General features: G+C 37.6%; 1 non-coding gene across 1 annotated transcript; it reads left to right on the top strand.

Moving 5' to 3' along the window:
• The first annotated feature begins 704 nt into the window (after positions 1-704).
• LOC120074866 lies at positions 705-811 on the top strand. The gene has a single exon (XR_005481143.1). It is a non-coding gene; the product is annotated as a small nucleolar RNA R71 (small nucleolar RNA).
• The last annotated feature ends 12,065 nt before the right edge of the window (positions 812-12,876 follow it).

Here is a 12,876-nt window from a genome sequence, read left to right as displayed (position 1 = left end):
TTTGAGTTCCCCCGCAATCTATCCTATTTGAATTTCAAGATTGCGGATGAACGTCGCTTGATTCTGAAGCACTATTTCATTCTTTTCAATATATTGCTTCAGTAAACTCTTCAAAGATGAAGATTGTGACGCCTGCGAATAGTTGGCTTGGTTTTGCGTTTGACCGTTTGTTCGTGGGAAAAATCCTGGTGGCCCTTCCTTTTGTGCCACTGGTTGAAAATTTTGTTGTTAATTTTTCCATGCGAAGTTAGGGTGGTTTCTCTGCCCGGGGTTGTACGTATCAGAGAAAGGGTTATTCTTTATGAAGCATATTGACTGCAGGTTCCTAGGGCATTCTTCAATCAGATGTGCTTCTCCACAGATGACACAACTCGCGGTCACTCGTGGTCATTTGAGGGATTGCGTTGACCAACCCTTTATGCGTTCTTGTGCTATTGATTGCGATGCCTTGTATTAGATTCATCATCGTGTTCATTTGGGTTTGTAGGGATGCGATGACCCCATTATTTATGTCACTATCTTTAATTCTTAGTCGTCGATCACTTTCTTTCCAGTCCTCGTGATTTTTTGAAATTCGATCAAGTATATTTTTCGCCTCGTCATATGTCTTGTCGAGCAAACCACTAGCTGCTGCCGTATTATCAGCCGTCTACGATGCAGGGTTCAAACCGTGGTAGAGAATTTCTATCTGTAGACAATCTGGTAAGCCATTATGCGGGTAGTCTTTTACCAGCCTCTTAAACCTCGCCCAGGCGTCACTGAGCGATTCGTCAATATCCTGTTCAAAATTAGTGATCAACTTCCTCCTTCTGGCGTTCTCCGTCGGGGGGAAGTACTTCTTCATGAACTTCTCAACTACTTGTTCCCATGATGTAATCTTCCCTGGTTCGAGAGAATGAGCCCATTTTCGTGCCTTCACACAACGAAAATAGGAACAATGTTAATCGAACCTCCTCAGCAGAGGTGTTTGGGAATACAAACGTATTACAGATTTCAATTAAACTCCGGAGGTGGGCGTGTGGATCCTCGCCATGCCTACCGCCAAACTGTTCGACAGTTTAAAACATCTGCAGCATCACTGGTTTCATTTCAAACCTCAATCCGTCAAGAGCTGACCTCATGATTGCTGGTGAGAAATCATAGAGGTTAGCGACGCATAGTCCCAGATGGGCCTATTGTGATCGTTCGCCAAGAAGATGGGATTCGCCATGATATTATTTGTATTTGGTGCTCCATTTTCTGGTTGCTCGCCATGTTTGGATCTTTCTCTTGTTGTTGTTGTTGGCGGCCATTTCTTCTTCTTCTTCGGAAAGTTCTCTTAATCTCTGGGTCGTAATCGGGCTCAGGATTTTGTCCTTCACTCATACGATGCCCGTTTCTTCCCTTACCTAAGGAAAAGTAGTGCATAGAGATGGAGAGTCTGTAAAGAAAAAAAAAGTTACCGTTAGCACAATGTATTGCTGTAGTCCCCGGTAACGACACCAAAAACTTGATGCGTGGTTAATGCGATGAAATAATGGTGTAGAATGCAATGGTGGAATATGCGTTGTGCATGCAAGTTTTCTTAGCAAGATTCAAGTATAAATCCAACTAAGTTGCCTGGTAAGCCCATGGTCGAACACAGGGACTATGGAAACAGTATGCGATAGTAATTATCAATTACCTTGCGATGGCAAATAAAACAATGCGTTGGTTGGTATGTTTGTTTAATGTATAAAGTCTATGCGGCGGAATTGAGAAAAGAGTCAATAACAACGAAAGTACAATGAGTATGCGGAGGAACAGGTTGAGAAGGTCTTTCGCTAACGATTTCTGAGATTACGATCATGCTACACTCATGCGAGAGCAATTCATTTTCCAATGCAAATGCGATAGCTCCTAGTTTTAGGATGCATGCGATGTATGCGATGATGTCTATAAGACTTATTCCTAAGTCTCTATTTCTTACCTATGCGATGATGAATGATGCACACAGGTTCAAGGTGACCGCATACAATCATATCCTATCTCTAGGGTGCATGGGATGCGTTAATAGCAAATAGAATTTATTCCTAAGTTTCTATCTCTTGATTATGCGGTTCTAATCCTCCCGATTCTATATTCTAATTTAACTTTTTCAAGCCTCGATTCTATCCTTAGACCACCCTCCCGAGCATCTCTAAAGGACGAATGACACATACATAATACAAGATGATCGCATAAAATGAAGATCTTAGGTCATGCTAGCTAAGTGCTTCTCAACCCATTCGACAATTTAGTTACACATGCGTAAGGTACAGAGAGTGGACAGATATAAAGATGCAATTTCCATTTTATAAGTAAGTTAAGAATACAAAATGACAATGGAAAATAAGGATAGAGAGTCTGGTAGCAATATCTTGCTTCCCAAGGTTTTTACACTAGGTTTTCTCTACTTTGCCCAAAAGATGTTCTTGTTTCCGTAAGAGTTGGCCCTCTCTCTATTTTCGATGTTTCCCGGCACTCTTCTGAGTTAACCAAAATGATCTCTCGGCGTATTCTCCCTTCACTCGCCTCTGCCTTATAAGCATAGAAAATTGTAGACTACGACTATCTATGGTGAAGAAGAACTATAAATTCTGAATAGCGGAACCAAACTCTCTGAACTTCTTTAACGAAGGTGGCCTTCTGTATTTATAGAGCTTCAGGGTGAAGACCTTTTTCTCTCGAATGATTGCACTGATGGGATGTCATTAATTCTCTATTTGATGTGTCGAATAATTGTCACCGAAAAGTTGAGTGTACTTGCTACAGCGTGTCATTAACGGCTTGTCAACTAAATTCGAATTCGACCGTCATCAGCTTTCTGTCCCATTGTGATTTATTAAGCTTTCACCTTGATGCGTTGGCTCTATGCGACCACCTTCTTGAGTAGATCTTCGCGAACACATATGATCGCATAGCCTTACAGTCACAATCTTTTATACGCTCGGATGCTAATTTCCTTGGGTCGCAATTTCGCCTTGCGCCAACGCATTTTCCTGCACAAAATATATAAATTAGCTGTTTTAATGCGATGGACACATGCGATCGCAATGTTCAAAACTTAATGCTTTTGGACGCAGTTTTACATATTTTTACCATCGCAATCCTTCATTATTTTATATCTTTGCGCTATAATAACGTGCATTTCTGCCCGTTATCAATGCACTATCTCGCGGATTAGGTGATACTTCCGTTCTATGTGTCTGCCGCACCTGTGACTCTTGAGCTCCTTGGACTTCGCCATTGCACCACTATTGTCATAATAGAGGGTGATGGGCTTAGACATGTCTGGAGATAACTTCCAACTCTATTAGGAACTTTCTGAGCTAGATGGCCTCTTAGCAGCTTCGCAAGCCGCTAGTACTCGGCCTACATCGTGGAGTCGGCGATGCATACTTGCTTAGTGCTTCGTCACACACTATAGCTCCTCCATTAAGAGTAAAAGTTGACCCTGTAATGGACTTGCAAGGGTCCTTATCAGTCGGAAGTCAGAATATGTGTATCCAATAAGAATCAAATCCCTAGACTCATACACGAGCATGGAGTCCCTCGTTCTCCGAAGATACTTGAGGATATTTTTAACTGCGGTCCAGTGACCCAAGCCTGGGTTAACTGATACCTACTGACTATTCCACAGCATAGCAAATTCTGGCCTAGTATAGAGCATCACATACATGAGACTGCCAACGCAGCATATAGGACCCGTCTCATCTCCTCAACTTTTTGAGGTGTCTTAGGACACATGTCTTTAGACAAAGTGACTCCATGCTTGAATGACAGTAGGCCCCTTTTGGAGTCCTACATTGAGTACTTGACCAACATCTTGTCAATGTACGATGCCTGAGATAATGCTAGCACTTTGTTCTTACGATCCCGAAAGATCTGTATACCTAGAACAAATTGAGCCTCTCCCAAATTTTTCATTTGGAATTAGGTCGCTAGCCAGTTCTTAACTGCAATCAGTAGACCTATATCATTCCCAATGATTAAGATATCGTCTACATACAACACCAAGAAAACTACTGAATTGTTGATGATCTTCTTATAGACACAAGGTTCATCAACGTTTTGATCAAAGCTATACAATTTGATTGCAGTATCAGACCAAATGTTCCAAGATCGAGATGCCTGTTTCAGCCCATAAATGGACCAATTCAGTTTGCAAACTTTTTGCTCTTGATCTTGGATAATGAATCCCTCGTGCTGCACCATGTAAATGGTCTCCTCAAGATCGCCATTCAGAAAGGCCGTCTTGACGTCCATTTGCCAAATCTCATAATTATAATAAGCGGCAATGGACAAGAGGAAAGTAGTGTTCGTGGAAACAAACACCCTATTTTCTAACGGATCATAAAAGTAACCCCTTCGTGTACCTTTGGGATCACCTACAAAGAGGCATAACCTCGACCGTGGTTTCAACTTCTTGGGGTTTGCCTTAAGCACATATCCTGGGCAACCCCATATGCGAAAGTGACGTAAACTAGCTTTACGCCCATTCCACAACTCTAGAGGTGTTCTCGCAACACTCTTGGAAGGAACACAATTGAGTATGTGTATCACCGTCTCCACTGGGAAACCCCAAAACGAGTCCGATAAGGAAGCATAACTCATCATCCAATGAACCATGTCCAACTTGAATAGTCGATGATTTTTATCGTCCTGATCATATGTTTCCAACTTGAATAGTTGTGACCATTCAGTTTTTCGGCGCTAAGCAAAGCGATTATGTCTGTATCCATTTTAAAAAATCGTTGCTGAAAAACAAACAAACTTTGTAAGACTTTGCTAAACCACATTTTAACCAATTAGTTTTAGCAAAACAGTTTCCAAGTACCCTAAGTGATTAAAACTTCTATTTTGCAATGATGCCCCAGCGAAGCAGGACAAATGTTACCGGTGGGGTGATCAGATGCCCCTTCACTAGGATGAGACATTCTCAACCATCAAGCATAAACAACTCTTGGAACTGAACCTAACAGCCACCATTTATTTGGTCCAAAACTGTTAACCCTTAACAATTCCACGTAAGTGTGATCCCTCGTTTTCGGCCCCAAAATCTCGTCCTAATGAGCCCACCATAGGGAAGAAGCAGATTAGGACAAGAGATTAAGTAATCTTATCCTCTTACAGGAGATCAAATAAACATGTAAAATTTCCATCCTATAGGGGGACACTCCTAGGGTGCCTCAAGGCGATGTGCAGAAACTTTAATCAACCTAACGGGAGAGACCATGGGATATGTTGTTGCACTTCCCACTCCCACTTACTATGAACATTCTCTCCATCCATCTTGATATTGACCTACCCAAACACCATCCTTTAGGGGGATACTTCCATGGTGTCACGAGGCCGAAGGTAGATCTCACAGTGGACAATAAAGGGAGAAACGCGAGATATTTAAATGAAACATCAAATGTCTCAAGTACCTCCCACTGAATGTTCTACCTAGGGGTTCATTAACCTAGAGTATTTTGGCTACTGATTTTAGTCTAAGTCATTTATTAAGTCCGCTCAAAAACAACTTTTATCTTTGAAATAAAACAAGTTCTAAAATCTATCTAATTCACCTTTCAAGATAGGTTCCCAGGCATGGGTGTTTTGTTTCTGTCAACTTAAATACCCCAGCCTAGACATAACTCACCTTAGACAAAAGGTCCCTTATAGATAGATTTGCTAAACTTTAACCTTTTATTAGTCAATTTAATCCTATATTATAACTCTTATAATATAAATGATGCATGACTATGTTATTAATGCATACAAACATATATTATAACGTTTATATTATATGATGCATGAACTGAGCATGCTATAAAATTAAATCATTCAACTATATATTATAACATTTATAATATAAATGATACATGAATAATGCATAAACTATGGTGGGATTTTATTATATGGCATACATCATGACATATAATTATATAAATTAAACCATACATCATACACATAATTTAAACAATTATTGGATCGAGAATGGACTTATAAGCAATTGATTAAATTAATATAACACTTATATTAATTTAATTAATTAAAAACAACTAACTATTAAAAATTAATAGATCAACCAGTTCAAAACAAGCGAACGGGACCTTGAACTGTACAAATCAAACCGCCCAGCACCCAAACCGCCCTTGAACCACTCAAACCAAGTGAACTGAATGCGAACTAGCTGAGCCACGAACTAAACCACGTGCGAACCGATTGATTCTTTTCATCTTGGAGCATTACAACGTTGTGACCTAGTGTTGCAATGCTACGGAAAGAACATTCTATTCTGCCCTTCGCAGCATTGTAACGCTAGCACAACATTGCAACACTATTGTACAGTAGCCACTATACAGTTTCAAATTCCTTCGATTTTCCTCCAATTTTGGCCTCGTTTTCTCCAGAAAAATGCCAAAACAATCATAAACGACTCAAGACATTCAAATGACAGACTCTATAGCTTTAATTATGCCCAAAACACCAGAATCTCACAAATCAAAATTTGTAAAAATAAAGCAGTAAAACTGAAATCCAATCCCAAAACATCCAAAAATTGCAACACATTCAACATCCATTCATCATATGGAAAAATACATAAACCTACCAGATCTGTAAAATCAATTCTGGAACAATAAAATTTGGGACCAAAACCATGCTCTGGTAGAAGAAACTGTGAAGTTCCATTGTGGAAGCGGGGATCGAACGAATTTTTATTTTCACATAATGAAAATTTACAGAACAAAATATGCATTATCACATAAAATTATACAACATGCAAAAGAGGGGGAAAATAAATTAAGGTTTCAAGAAAAGACTTACCCTTGAAGAATTGAACCTTCTTCACGAAATCCCCTAAATCTTCGGTGAAGAAGATTATCACCACATCTCAAACTGTCCCCCACTCACTATGTAAGTTTAAGATAAAATTAAGGGGAGGGAAGTTATTTCCCTCCCTTTTAAATTTAATATTAAAATTAAATTAAATTAATTTTAATCTAAATAAGTGGTATATATATATATATATATATATATATAACACATAACCAATAGTTTAATATTGTATCAAATACGATATAATCTATAGTTTTAATTATTTCATTAATGCATTGTATTTAATATAAATCTCATTTATACTAAATTTAATTCACATAATTAATATTTGAATCATATTAAAAAAATGTATTTCCTCTCAATTAAGCTTTATATTATAATGTGTCAAATACATGATATAATTAAGTTTGATTATATCACATATAATTAATTCTCTTAATTAATTTGATCAATCCAAATTAATCAAAAATTGATTCTTAATAATCCCTGTTGAGCTATAGAGTGAACCTTGTGAACCCGTAGATTGAAGCTCCTATGGTACTTGAATAATTAATTAAACTCCTTTAATTAAATTATTCAACATCCATAACTGCCGATCACTCCACTAAAGACTGATAATTGCACTCTTCACACTACAGATATATTTATATGTCCATTGATATAACCAGTCAACATTGTGATGACCCTTATGAACATAAGTTATAGTCCAATGAATTTGAAGGAACTCTTATCAAAGAGAATCTATGAGCAGAAGCAAGATCGTTCCAAATTCATTATGACAGAAAAACAAGCATTCACAAACATACATACAAGTTATGCATTTCGGAACAAATTACGACATGCTTTCAACAAATTAAATACAAAGGAACAAGAGACTCACCTTTGTAGAACTTTTCTTTTATTTATCTCTCGCTCTTGCTTGGATCAGCACCTCTCATTGTCACTACAACGGCAAGCCAATCGTCTACCAAAATCTCTCGTTATTGCTCAAAAAACGATCAGTCTTCTCCATGAACAAGAAGCAACTTGGACACCACCACTCAGTGACCTTGGTATTCTCAGAGTGAGAATCCAGGAGGTGTGGGCTCTGTTGGATTTGGTAGAAGGAAGGAAGAAAGAACGATCATATTCAATGGTTAAGCAAGTGGGAGAAGTTTGAGTCTATCGTATAGACTTCTGCTTGATCGTTTAGAAAAGGTGCACGATCATTTAGTAAAATAGGTCTGGTCATTTAGACGATCTTTTAGTGAATCTCGCTCAGGTGTGCGATCGTTTAGTAAAACAACACGATCGTTTAGTAAAATCTATGTGATCGTTTAGACAAACGCGTGTACGCGATCGTTTAGACAAACGCGTGTATACGATCGTTTAGACAAACGCATGTACACGATCGTTTAGACAAACGCGTGTACACGATCGTTTAGGAAAACACTTTGAGCTGTCATGTAGGCTCTCGTGAGCTAAACGATAGGCAGTGTACAATTTATGAAGCGATTATCCAATACTTTCCAAAATGAAAACTATTTTCATTTTATCCTTTTAGTTATGAAAATTGAATACAACCTCCCACTTTTACGCACGATTATGGAGAAAACCACCAACAATTATCTCATAATTGTTTAATTATAAATAAATATAATAACTAACTTATCATATTATATTTATAACCTATAGTTTTAATGTCACATCATATGCAATATTTAAACCATAGTTCTTTTCTTCTATACTTGATATAAATCATATTTACATCATGTTCCTCCAATTAATGTATCTCATACATCATGTCAATTATATCATATATAATTGAACTAGTTTAATCATATCATATATAATCAAACTCCCTTTAGTCAATTTGAACACTTCAAATTGACCCAAAAACTAATTCTCAACTTGAATCCATTGATCTACCAAGGGGACCTTATAGACTTGTAGTTTGAAGCTCCAACGGTACGTGAATAGTTGACTAAACTCTTTAGCCACAAGATCTACCATCTGTTAACTTTCGAACACCTTCTCACTACATATATATTTCTATGTCCATCGGATATAACCAATCAATAGTACGATAACCCTTCACAGATGCTTGTAAGTACAGTTGGGCCAATATACCGTTTTGCCCTTGTAATTACATCTAACTTCTTAAGTACCACTGATTCCTTTAATGAACAATATCTCATAGTCCTACTATGAGTGGACACTTCTCAGGCCATGAGAAAATATGTGGCGCCACATCATTCAAGCCCTAGAATCAACCCTTAAGGGAGCAATCTATCTACTTACCCCTACTTTGGGGATGAAGTGAATTCCATCTTGTGTAGCTGAGTTCCCAGCTCCCCAATCAGACGAATCCCCAAAGTGGTTAGTTTGGATCGGCAATTTGGCCACTCACACCTATGCAAATCAAAGAACCGCCCTCAAAGGTAGGAGTTCCCAACTCATTCAGGATTAAGGTCATATTATGGTCATCCTAGTGAAGTGAAGTCTCTGTCATGAATGACGTTATATAACGAGACTATAACACTTCGTGGATCAGTCTTATACAAACTCTTTTGTAGAGGACGCCCCCGCTTGCATGTCTCCACATGAATGATCAAGATCAGACCATCTATAGCACGTCACAAAACTTGTAACTATCTACAAAGCGGGCTGCATCCGTAGTGTCACCAAGATAAGGTTTCCCTCCTATATCCATATACAATAGACCATTTTAGTTATTGCTTAAGGCATGATCCACTTGTATGTCTCCATATACATGCTTAAGTTACAACGACAACCAGGGATCTTAGTTTATTGGTTTGTGGTAAAGTAATTAAAACATCCTATGTTTCATAAACAACAGTGAAGAAAATATCTCATATTATTACATCACAACCGTTTGTTCAATACAGTGTTTAGAAACTATAGGACCCAACAAGAGTTTAGGGCATCAACCCCAATAATAAGCACATTATAAAACATTCAGGCGTTATAAAAAAACCACACCAACTCCATACCCAAATACTCGTTTACAGCCGCGGGTTACTATGGACAAAGAATGCTCCCTGCGGTGTAAACCAAATCACAAAGTCATATGTGCATGCAGAGCTGCCTTAAGGCTAGGCATAGATACACATCACAGGCCCAGGTTACTCTGGACTCCTCGGTATACTCTAGCCACATCTGACCCCGATGGTAGCCCCCTGATAACTTGGATGGCGCTATAGGCGCAGGTTCCTCTAGACTTTTCAGTATACTTTGGCCACATCTAACCCTAGTAGCCCCTCTGATCACCTGAGCTTTGTTATTTAAACACATTCAAGTAGATGGAAAAATAACCATCTATCAGGTACAAGAATAAGTAGTTTGAAACCACTTCTACAACCATTCAACAACCTTGAATCCACCATCAAGAGGTTTTCATATAAAACCATACAAATCACAATTATATAAACTCTGATTCCAAACTACGTTTTGATAAATCAAGCTCTTATAAAACCAACAAAAGTTTAGAAATCATGATTAAACATTTTTGACATATTAATAAAGTAAAACACATCATGTCATCACATTTATTAAATCATAGCATACTATCATATATGATTACTTTCTATATAAAAACATTAAAAAAAATAAACCACTCATAATCATTGGCATGAGCTACTCGGATTATAAGCCTTTCCAACCTCAATTGGACCTGAAATAAAGTCCCAAGGTTACTAAACAATCACAAAAGATCAAATCAATCTTGAAAAACCCTCAGTGATTCAATGTGACCAATTGAACTCATTTTAACACCTAAACATTTACATTTGGCTCCTTAAGCTTATTTTTCTCAAATTACCCAAAATAACCCAAAAATCACTTTTTAATTCAAAAGTATTCATTTTAGGGTCAAAATATCAAGAAAATCCTAATCGGGCTTCAATAATGCTAAAAAACAAGCAATTGGACATTAAAAATGGGCATGGGTGCTAGTTGTGGCAGTGGTGTGCAGGGCTGGGCAAGCTAAGGCGTGCTGGCATAGCAAGAGGCACACTGGTGGGGTTGGTAGCCTTGGAAGGGTGGCTGGCCTGCTGCTACCCTGTTTGACAAAACACTGGTTTTACTTTAACCAACTTTTAACCCAACTTAAAGCGAAAAATTTGCACATACTTCCTTCATAAACTATGTTAAGAAACCTTTAAGCTAACTAACCTCAAACTTTTATCCTTTAACTCGTCTCATACAACTTAGAATCTCTCCTAGACTACACCTTGCTCAGACTTTCGAGTTTTACGGACTGAGCTTTCGAGTTTTACGGACAACCTTCACTTTCTTTACAATTTCTCCACTTTTTCGACTTCAAATCACCTCGGAAGACTCAGGTTAAACTCCCAACTCAATAAGCTTTGATTTCGTTCAAAAATGGTAGATTTTTCCTGAGTGATTTGGGAGAACCATCATCTTCTTCAAATCTTAATTTTCTGGCCAAAGCTGCACACTTTTTCCTCCAATCAAAACCATCCAACCGGCTGCTTGCTTGACCTACTATGTGGCTGTTACTCATTTTTCCTTATCCTTTGTAGCCTAAATAATCTATCAAATTAAATTAATTTTAGATTTTAGGAAATTAATCCAAAAATAATTTTCCAAGACAAATTAGTCTAACTCCCCTCTCGGCCAACTTGTATTTCCCACAAAATTTTGTTATTTCTTTCCTTGTAACACTTAGCCAAACACAAATTCTATTCACTAGTCAAGTGCACATTACTGATAAGTTGCTCCAACAATAACAAGTATTAATAAGTTTCTAAAAGAACTTACATTTGTCAAATAATTTCTAACTTTAACTTTAACATTTAGTATAAAAATTTTCTTAGGTCATACAATCCAAGTTATCCATTTAGGTACATAATAAGCTCACTTATTTAGGTTAATCCTAAGCATAAACAAGAGGAAAAAGGACAAGAGCTTACACTTCATAGGTAGGAGTTCATAACTCATTCAGGATTTAGGTCCTGTCACCTATAGTCATTCTGGTGAAATATAAGTCTCTATTATGAACGGTATTATATAATGAGGATAGTCGTTTCGTTGTTCGGTCTTATACAGACTATTTTGTATAGAACACCCCCGCTCACATATCTCTACATGAATGATCGGGATCAGATCATTTGTAGCATTTTACAACAATTGTAACATCAACAAAGCGGGTCGTATTCGTAATGTCACCAGGATAAGGTATCCAACCTTATCCATCTACTCCAGACCATTTAGGTTATTACTTAAACATGATCCATCCATATGTCTCTACATACATGTTTAAGTTACATATAATAACCTTGGATGTTAGTTTATTAGTTTGTGGGTTAATGCTACTAGATGTCGAATAAAACATCTAATATTTTATTAAATAAATAAATTGTTTGTACATTACGATTACAAACTACAGTATCCATGAGATTTAGTGCATCAACCCCAACAAAAACTACTTTTGTCCCTTACTCCCAAAACTCAAATACATATGGTTCATGATATGCAAACTATTTACGATAGGACTTCAAAACATGTAAACCTACAATGTAGCAGGATACCCTCGTCGTGTGGCAGTGGACAATGCAACTTGAATTCAGAACTTTATTGCTATCTAGAGGGGGTAAACATAAAACATGGAAAAGCATGAGCTAAATTCCAGTGAGTGATAATTTAAAATAAACATAAGTTCTCTTTCTAAAACATCAGTCATGTTGGTCAATCACTCAGTAAATCATTGGAGAAGTATATAAGATACATCATTTCCAACACATGCTAGTAAAATAGTGGCATGATCATATCTCATAGAAAACGCATTATAAAGCATTTAAGAGTTATCAGAAAACCACACCAACTCTACAAATAATTGTTTACAACGATGGGTTACTTTGGACAAGGAATGCCCCCCGCGGTGTAAACCAAATAAATGGGTCATACGTGCACGCAGAGCTGCCTCATGACTAAATATAGATACACACCACAAGCTAGGTTACTAAGGACTTCTCGGTATACTTGATGACGTAAAATTAGAGGGACGCAATATGCGATGCATGTCTTAAG

This window comes from Benincasa hispida, chromosome 3 (genome assembly GCF_009727055.1).
Source record: "Benincasa hispida cultivar B227 chromosome 3, ASM972705v1, whole genome shotgun sequence".
Lineage (NCBI taxonomy): Eukaryota > Viridiplantae > Streptophyta > Magnoliopsida > Cucurbitales > Cucurbitaceae > Benincasa > Benincasa hispida.
This window is presented reverse-complemented; position numbering and strand designations above follow the sequence as displayed.